We start from the raw sequence: 9132 nt of genomic DNA on the forward strand, positions 1-9132 counted from the left end.
GCCAAGTCCAAAGACAGTACAGCTGCTCCTTAAATCATTTTCTGATCTGCGTAGTACTTACCAATGGACATCAGAGCTCGAGCCTTTCACTTTTAAAATGCAAATCCTTTATTCCAAAGTAATTAATTCTGTAACGATTTCTGTGCTGCTCTATCAAACATCCCTTGATCTGTATAGCCTAAAGGGCTAACCATTTTTTACCAACTTCAAATGAGATACACACAAATCTTCATTTTCCTCCCGTATTCATTCTTTCTTGACATAAGGCATTTCCTTCAGAATCCCTCTCGTCCTTCCTTCCATTTCTAAAGACTGTCACTCCTCCCCAGGGAGGCAGCACATACACACAGATAGTATGCAAGGTAGCTTCAGGTGTTCAGGTGGTACCCAGAACGGTCTTTTCTGAAAATCACACACTGAATTTAATATGCATTATAAAAATCTTAGGCATGCCTGACCAAGCGGTGGCGCAGTGGATAGAGCGTCGGACTGGGATGCTGAGGACCCAGGTTCGAGACCCCGAGGTCGCCAGCTTGAGCGTGGGCTCATCTGGTTTGAGTAAAAATTCACCAGCTTGGACCCAAGGCCGCTGTCTCCAGCAAGGGGTTACTTGGTCTGCTGAAGGCTCGCAGTCAAGGCACATATGAGAAAGCAATCAATGAACAACTAAGGTGTCGCAATGCGCAACAAAAAAACTAATGATTGATGCTTCTCATCTCTCCATTCCTGTCTGTCTGTCCCTGTCTATCCCTCACTCTGACTCTCTCTTTGTCTCTGTAAAAATAAATAAATAAAATAAATAAAAATAATTAATTAAAAAAATCTTAGGCAAAAAAGATAAATAAATAAGATGATAATAAATTAATAAGAATGATAAATAAAATAATAAAAACATTTTTTTGACAGAGACAGAAAGAGAATCAGAAAGAAGAACAGATAGGGAAAGCCAGTGGTCAGCAAACTCATTAGTCAACAGAGCCAAATATCAACAGTACGATTGAAATTTCTTTTGAGAGCCAAATTTCCTAAACTTAAACTATGTAGGTAAGTGCATTGTTATTAACTTAGTTAGGGTACTCCTAAGCTGGCCTTGGTGCCCACATGTGGTATTTTTTGGAAGAGCCACACTCAAGGAGCCAAAGAGCCACATGGGCTCGCGAGTCATGGTTTTCCAACCACTGGGGTAGACAGACAGAAAGGAAGTAGATGAGAAGCATTAATTCTTCATTGTGGCACCTTAGTTGTTCATTGATTGCTTTCTCATACGTGCCTTGATCAGGGTGTTACAGAAAAATGAGTGACCCCTTGCTCAAGCCAGCAACCTTTGGGCTCAAGCCAGGGGTCATGGGGTCATGTCTATGATCCCATGTTCAAGCCAGTGACCCTGTGTTCAAGCTGGTGAACCCGCAATCAAGCCAGATGAGCCTGAGCTCAAGCCGGCGACCTCGGTATTTTGAACCTGGGTCCTCTGCATCCCAGTCCAACACTCTATCCACTGTGCCACTGCCTGGTCAGGGATAAAAAATAATTATTTTCATTACACTTGGTGGAAGTCTGAATCATAGCCCACACATATGTGCTTTAAGTAATAAAAAAATTTCCAAAACTAAAATAAAATAAAATCACAGCATATCTCTATCCACTCCTTTTTTTAGTTTTTCAGAATAGTCCCTCCCACAACACAACTAATAAATTGCATATTAAAAATAAAAATCTAACTAGCATATCAAGCTAGTGATGTTGTTTCATAGATTGCTGCTATGAAAAAATAGGAATTGGTTTTACATATAGACATATTTATAAAATAATAGTAAGCAGTGGACTTAGATGTGATGACAGTGGTGACAGTGGAACTGAAATGATAAACTTGGTAAATGCTGGTTCTAAGAGAGTTCACTAGAAAAAGATACACATTCTTTGTCATGGGTCTTCTACTTCTCATCTGTCCGGACCTAAGCCTGGTTTCCTCGTCTGCCTATTGACAGAAGCTTTAGGAAGTGCAAATGGAGAAGTACATGGGGAACATATGATGTGGTTCTCTTCGATGCTGGCCTTTTCTCCATAATCCCAGTCCTCACGTTTTCCAAATTCTGGCTCCTCAACTGTGCCTTTCTTTTCAGTGATTTCTGTTTTTTCTTACTTATTGCAATTGATTTATTCTCTTCATTACTTGGTAGATTGCTAGTGTCCTAGAAATTAAGTCCTCTACCTTGTTATTAGTCAGCTAGGGCTGCCATAACAAACTACCACAACTAGGTGGCTTAATCAGTAGATATTTACTTTCTCACTGTTATGGAAGGCCAAGATCAAGGTGGCAGCAGGGTTGCTTCCTGGTGATAACTCTCTTTCTGGCTTGCAGATGGCAACCAGTTCTATAAGACGCCAGTCATATTGAATTAGGGCCCTTCTCTTATGATACTAGCTCTATCAAACTAGGGTCCCACTCTTATGACCTCAATTAACTATAATTACCTCTTTAAAGGCCTTATCTCCAAATACTGATATGTTAGGGATTAGGGCTTCAACATATACATTTGGGAGGATGCAATTTTCCTCTTAACACTTACTGTTTTTTTCTTCCTCTACAAGCCAAACTAATGAAGTGATGGATATAAGTTAATGATTATCACCCAGACCTTAAATCACCCATAGTGCTCTTTTAAATCACAGAATCCCAAGCCCCATTTCAGATCTACTGAACCAGAAAAATTTGAGAACATTGACCACAGAGCTTAATTTTTATATCTATACAAGTGAATCTGATGTCTGGTTGAGAACCACTGATTTGCATCTAATGGCTTCACTCTCAACATCTACTTATTGAAAGAAAACTATTACAATAAAATTATATAGTATACTGAGTACATCTGTAATACTTTTCACACCTTGTAATAGCGTTGTTGTACCAACTGCTCTCAGATTTTAATGGGAATCATAGTTCATAAAGTCAATATATTACTGGTTTACCAAACTGTTTTAAGTCTCTCCCGTTTGAAATAATGATGTTATTTTTTTAAAGTAATCTAATCTGTTAACAAGAACAGGATTCTGAGGCCCTGGCCAGTTTTCTCAGTGGATAGAGCATTGGCACAGCATATGACATCCTGGATTTGATCCCCAGTCAGGGCACATATGAGAAGCAACCATTTGCTTCTCTTCTTCTCTCTCTCTCTCTCCCTTCTCCCTCTCTTCCCCTCCCAAAGCCAATGGTTAAGTTGGTTCATGTGAGGATAGCTCCGTTGGTCCAAGAGTCAGCCTCAGGTACTGAGGATAGCTTGGTTGATTCAAGCATTGGCCCCAGCTGGGGACTGCTGGGTGTATCCTGGTCCAGGCACATACAGTAAGTAGTCTGTCTCTTTATTTTCCTTTCTTTCATTTAAAAAAAAACCAACAGGATTATATATATATTTTAAAAACTTTATCAAATGATTCCAAAATTAACCAATTTTCCTACAAACTATTCTATTTACAAAAGAAAATTAAAGCACAAACTTCTCTTTAAGTCTTTTAGATAAATGGGAAATACATGAAAATGTACACTTGCACAAAGAAAAGATTAATGTACTGAAAAAGCAGTAATAGCGCCATAGTAGACAAAATGTATTCATGCAATATATATAATATAATATGATATGATGAGTCAGGTTTGATTAAACTCTGATCTTAAATTCTTCATTAACTCAGATCTAAACCAGGGAAGCAAAACTCTGCTTATATCATAAACATATTGAAAAGTGTCTGAAGCCACTTTGTAAAATCCTTGTTCATTTATGTATTCATTCAACCAAATAAAATTTATAGATCACCTTCTATTTTCCAGGGTTGAATACACAAGTAGCAAAATCTCTGCCTTAAGGAGTGTATTTCTTGAGTTAAAGACAGAAACCATTCACAATCAAGCCATATAATTATGATTAATGCAAGTCTATTTGGAACCCCCAAGTGCAATTTCTAGTATTAATCATCAAATGCTGGTTAGAAAGCATTTGGTTTTGTGTACTTTCTTATTGGGGAAACCCATGTCTTTTGGGGGAGGATACAAAGGGAATTTGGCATTCACATGGTTGGAAATTGGAGTGGTGCAAAACTATTTTAGCAGGTGCTATGAAAGAAAGAGAAGTGTACCTACATACAATTAGAAGAACAGGGAAGGTATTACCAGAGAAAGTGAGACACACTGATTTCTTTTTATTGATTGATTTTAGACAGGGGGGGGAAGAGGAAGAAAAAGAGAGAGAACATCAACCTGTTGTTGCACTTAGTTGTGCATTCACTGGTCACTTCTTTTTTTATTTTTTTAGTTATTTTAGAGAGAGAGGTGAGGAGAGAGACAGAGAAACAAAAACATTAATATGTTTTGCATGTGCCCTGACCAAGAATCGAACCCACAACCTTTGTGTATCAAGATGATGCTCTAATCAGCCAAGCTGTCTCTCCAGGGCTGAAACAAACTGAATTTTAAACAACAAAGTATGAGTTATCTAGGCAGGGACTTCTAGCTTGTAAGAAAATTAATCTCTGTTGTTTAAACCATCCAGTCTATGGCATTTTGTTATTTCAGCCCCAGCAGACTAATACAGTCAATCCATATAACTAGAAAGACAAGAGAGGGATGTCAGGAATGGTGAGAGGTGAGAACAAAAGGAGTTCATATAAAAGAGTTAGCCACCATCATTATCACTGCCCACCCACAGAGTGTGGCCCTGGTAGCAGGATAATTCTTGGTGACTCCCTCCCTCTCTGGAAGCCCTCTTTTTCCCTGACATCATATTGGATGCTCACTCCTGGGACTTCACATCTTGAGGCAGAGATGCTAGAAGAAGAGGGACACTTAAAGGTCATCCATCCCAGCTTCAAGAAGCAGGTCCTGCCCCAGCTTCTGGAGCTGCCTGAGGTGTTGCAAGCTGGTCCTCCGGCCTCCCTTCCATTCTTTGAACCACAGTGTACTCTCAGTAGAGTCTGCTTTGTTTAGAAGACCCAGAGTCATTTTCTGTTTCAGCAAAAGTCCAACTCGCAAACAAATTCAGCTCTTTCCTCCAGGAAAATGAGAGAGACAGACGACTCTGTACCTATAGGACTGCTGGGTAATATTGAGGAGCATGTTTACCTCAGGAGTGATACACTTGTAAAATTATCACTCCTCATTGGTGTTATTTTTCCCAGCAATACTGAGTTGTCTGAGTGGAAATCTGAGAGTCATAAATGTCATTTATTATCATCCCCCAAAAGTTACTGAGTCAGCCTGACCAGACAGTGGCACAATGGATAGAGCATCAGACTGGGATGTGGAAGACCCAGGTTCAAAACCCCGAGGTCACTGGCTTGAGCATGGGCTCACCAGCTTGAGCACAGGGTCGCTGGCTTAAGCGTGGAATCACAGACATGACTCCATGGCTGCTAGCTTGAGCCCAAAGGTTGCTGGCTAGAAGCCCAAGGTCACTGGCTTGAGTCCAAGGTCACTGGCTTGGGCACATGGTCACCCACTCTGCTATAGTCCCCCAGTCAAGGCACACATGAGAAAGCCGTCAATGAACAACTAAGGAGCCGCAACAGAGAATTGATGCTTCTCATCTCTCTCCCTTTCTGCCTATCTGTCCCTATCTGTCCCTCTCTCTGTCTCTCTCTCTCTCTCTCTCTCTATGTCTCTGTAACAAAACAAAACAAAAAAGTTACTGAGCCAATGAGAAGTTGACATACGAGTTTGTTTCTTATTTTTTAATAAAATTTGCTGAGACATTTTGGATTAATCCTTAAGACAACATTTTGTAAAATACTACACCTGCCTTAACTTCCAAAATGTGTGTTGGAGTTATGCCCATATGAAATTTATAAAATTTTAACATTAATGTTAATACTTGGCACCTGCCCAGTATTTCATTTCCAAACACTTATACATACATTAACAACTTATTATTTCAAAGTTCTTATCTGAGCTAGAAAAGACACCATTTCATTCTGTAAGTGGGAACTAAGAAGAAGTGTATGTGACTTTTTTGAGGTTTGTTACGGATAAGTTCCTTGGCATATAATCAATGTCATGTTTATCATAATCATCAGCATGATCATTATTTACATTTATTAATTCTGATTGCAAAGCACTTCTGCTAATATGACTCCAACTGAGCCTCACTGACTTTCTTATTTATTCCATAATGTTGTTTTGGTATTTTTTTTTGTCTTTGATATGTGTCTTGGATCTATGTTAGGTACTGAGAATACAGCAATTAATTACTAAGACTAATTAATTACCATGACTGAGGCTAATTAATTACTACGATGACTGCCCTTATTGCAATTACAGACTATTGACAGAGTTAGACAAGTAAGAGCAGTGACTCCAGCATGCAGGGAACAATTCTATGAGGAGCTCTGGGGAACTGAAGTATTATAGAATCACATAAGAATGGAGTGTAGAGGACATTGGGATTTACCAAAACTTTGAAAAAGAGGGAACAGAGATAACACTCCATACCATTTCATGAATGAAGGCACTGGGCTCAGGGAGGTCAAGTGGCCTACAGCCAGTAAGTGATAAAGACTGCAATTTCTTACCTTTTCTCTTTGTACTGCACAGCGATATTGTGCCACCAAAATCATTACTGTCACTTTATCATCATCATCATGACTATTATAAGAAATTTAATAGGACGTATGCAACCCACAACTTTAGTTGTAAGAGAGCATATTAGAATCTAAATACCAGTGAATGGTACAGATAAGTCACCTAGTTATAATTGTAGAATAGCACATAGGATCACAGGTGGCTGTGGGATTTTTAAGTGATTAGAGCCCAGCAAATTTGCAATGGGTAGGTTTCATGGAGGAGATAAATACTGATGAATATTTAAAAAGAAGTCAGAGATGGTGTGGCAAGTAGGAAAGGAAAAAGAATTGGAAACGGAAGGATCATCTTAGTTGACTTTTTAGAGGTGAAGCTGTGGAGATATGGCCACAACGATGTCCTTCCTACAACAGGCATCGGGCCCAGAGGTAGCTAGAGATAACGACAGTCAGGCCAGGTAAAACCATCCATGGGACTTGACACCTTTAAGAGGCTCTGAGAATTGTTTCAGATGTAGAAGTACAGCTTAGAGAACTATGCATGATGGTTTAGGAAAGAAGCAAGAAGAGTTTGTCTAAATAACTTGACTATTCAGAATCAGTCACATTTTTTGGTGGTCACAGATTATGACCATTTCTGCTCTTTTCTTAGAAAAATGATATGATTCTAGTATACTTCTTAAAGCATTTTATTAGTTTATTTTTAATTATATACCTTATGAAATGATCATCCCAATATGTCTAGTACCCATCTAACACCATGCACACAGTTATTACACTATTATTGACTATATTCCCCATGCCTTACTTTTTACATTTCTGTGACTATTTTTACACTAAAAGCATTTTTTAACCCCCTAGTGTTTTTTTTAATTTTTCTTTTATTAATTTTTAGAGAGGAGAGAGAGTGAGTGAGAAAGAGAGAGAGAGAAGGGGGAGGGAGGAGCAGGAAGCATCAACTCCCATATGTGCCTTGACCAGGCAAGCCCAGGGTTTTGAACCGGCGACCTCAGCATTCCAGGTCGACGCTTTATCCACTGCGCCACCACAGGTCAGGCCAACCTCCTAGTGTTTTTTATCTGTTTCTCTTGTCATTCTTGTGAACAGAATTATAAATATCTTGCTCTTTCCTTGAAATTGGGAACATCTTTATTAGTCTATTAAAAACATGAGAATTCTGAACCTCTCTGATAATAGGTGATAACAATGACCAAAACTACTAGTTTTACTCTCCATATGTTCAAATGCAATTTAAATTTTAGAACAGGGACTACTGAAGATTATACTGAGGTTATTGACCATTTCAAACATTGTGGCCTGATCCATCAGATCCCAAAGTTCTTTGTTTCCCAGAGAACTGATTTTTGACTGTAGATGTCTAAGCAACCTTTAAAACGCCCAACCAAAGTCTGAACTGTCATAGTAGCTGAGTAAGAGATAAGAGGTAAGAAAAGTATCCAGTCATCCAACCACATTTCTGCCTTTTTTTTTTTTGTATGAGCTTCAGATGAAATACAGTCACTCAATAAAGTCCTTCTGTTTCTCTTTCCCTCCCTCCCCTTCTCTCTCCCCATTCGCCTAGAGAGGGGAACCCTAAACCCTTTGGAGCCCTTCCAACAGCACCAAAAGAATCTCTTGACTATTTTCCCAGGGAATTCCTACCTTAAATGTCAGCAGAGTACAACTCCCCAGCCAAAGCAGAGTCCTCCTGGATCTGAGTCAAGGAAAATGTACGTGCACCACACACGGGAACCCTGGAGCAGCAGGGCATGAGGCAGTGGCAGGATTAGGGAAAGGACTTAGAGAGCCCTTGCAAAGGTCTCCTCAGATTCACCTCACTGACGAACGGCAAGCTAAGTCAAGCATTTTGTTTCCTTGCTGGTTTTTTTTCTTGTTATTTTTATTTTATTCTTTTGGTGGTGAACTATACTTCTAGAAACTACTCCGAATTATAACAATAAAGCAACACTTATTATTTTATTTTTTTTACGTAGAAAACTAAAGTTAATGAGGTGACACTGATCAATAAGAGTACATAGATTCCTGGTGACCATCACTATAGTATTTGAACTATTGATTGCCACACCTCTTTGAAAAGGGAGCAAAGTCACCAAGTCCCCGTTAAAACCCTTTATTCTGGTGGTGGAGGTGGCGGAGGAGGTGGTGGTGGTGCCGCTGCTGTTGTTGTTCTGTTTATTTGTTTGTTTTTAATGAACATACTGATATGTAAGTGCTCTGGGGGGAGTTCATGATGCTGCGATTCATAAAAAGCAAAATAAGATTTATGAGTTGCAATTGAATCTGCCCCTTCCCGCCTGGAGACACTTCCCGTCTGGAACTGGGCACTGCTGGCACTTTTAGTGCTTTTTGTTTTAGTTTTTAATCTCAGAACACATGAAGCAATATTAAAAGTTCTGAGGGCAAGGGTGAAAGACAGTCCACAAATTCCAAAGATACATATCAGCACCAAAGAAAATAGTATGATATAAGTGGTTTAAAAATTCAGAAGTGAAGTGTGTCAATCAGCTAGATTTTGCTGAGTACTCTTATAATTTTCACCTACCCCCCTTT

The sequence above is a fragment of the Saccopteryx bilineata genome, chromosome 11, assembly GCF_036850765.1.
Source record: "Saccopteryx bilineata isolate mSacBil1 chromosome 11, mSacBil1_pri_phased_curated, whole genome shotgun sequence".
In the NCBI taxonomy this organism is placed as follows: Eukaryota; Metazoa; Chordata; class Mammalia; order Chiroptera; family Emballonuridae; genus Saccopteryx; species Saccopteryx bilineata.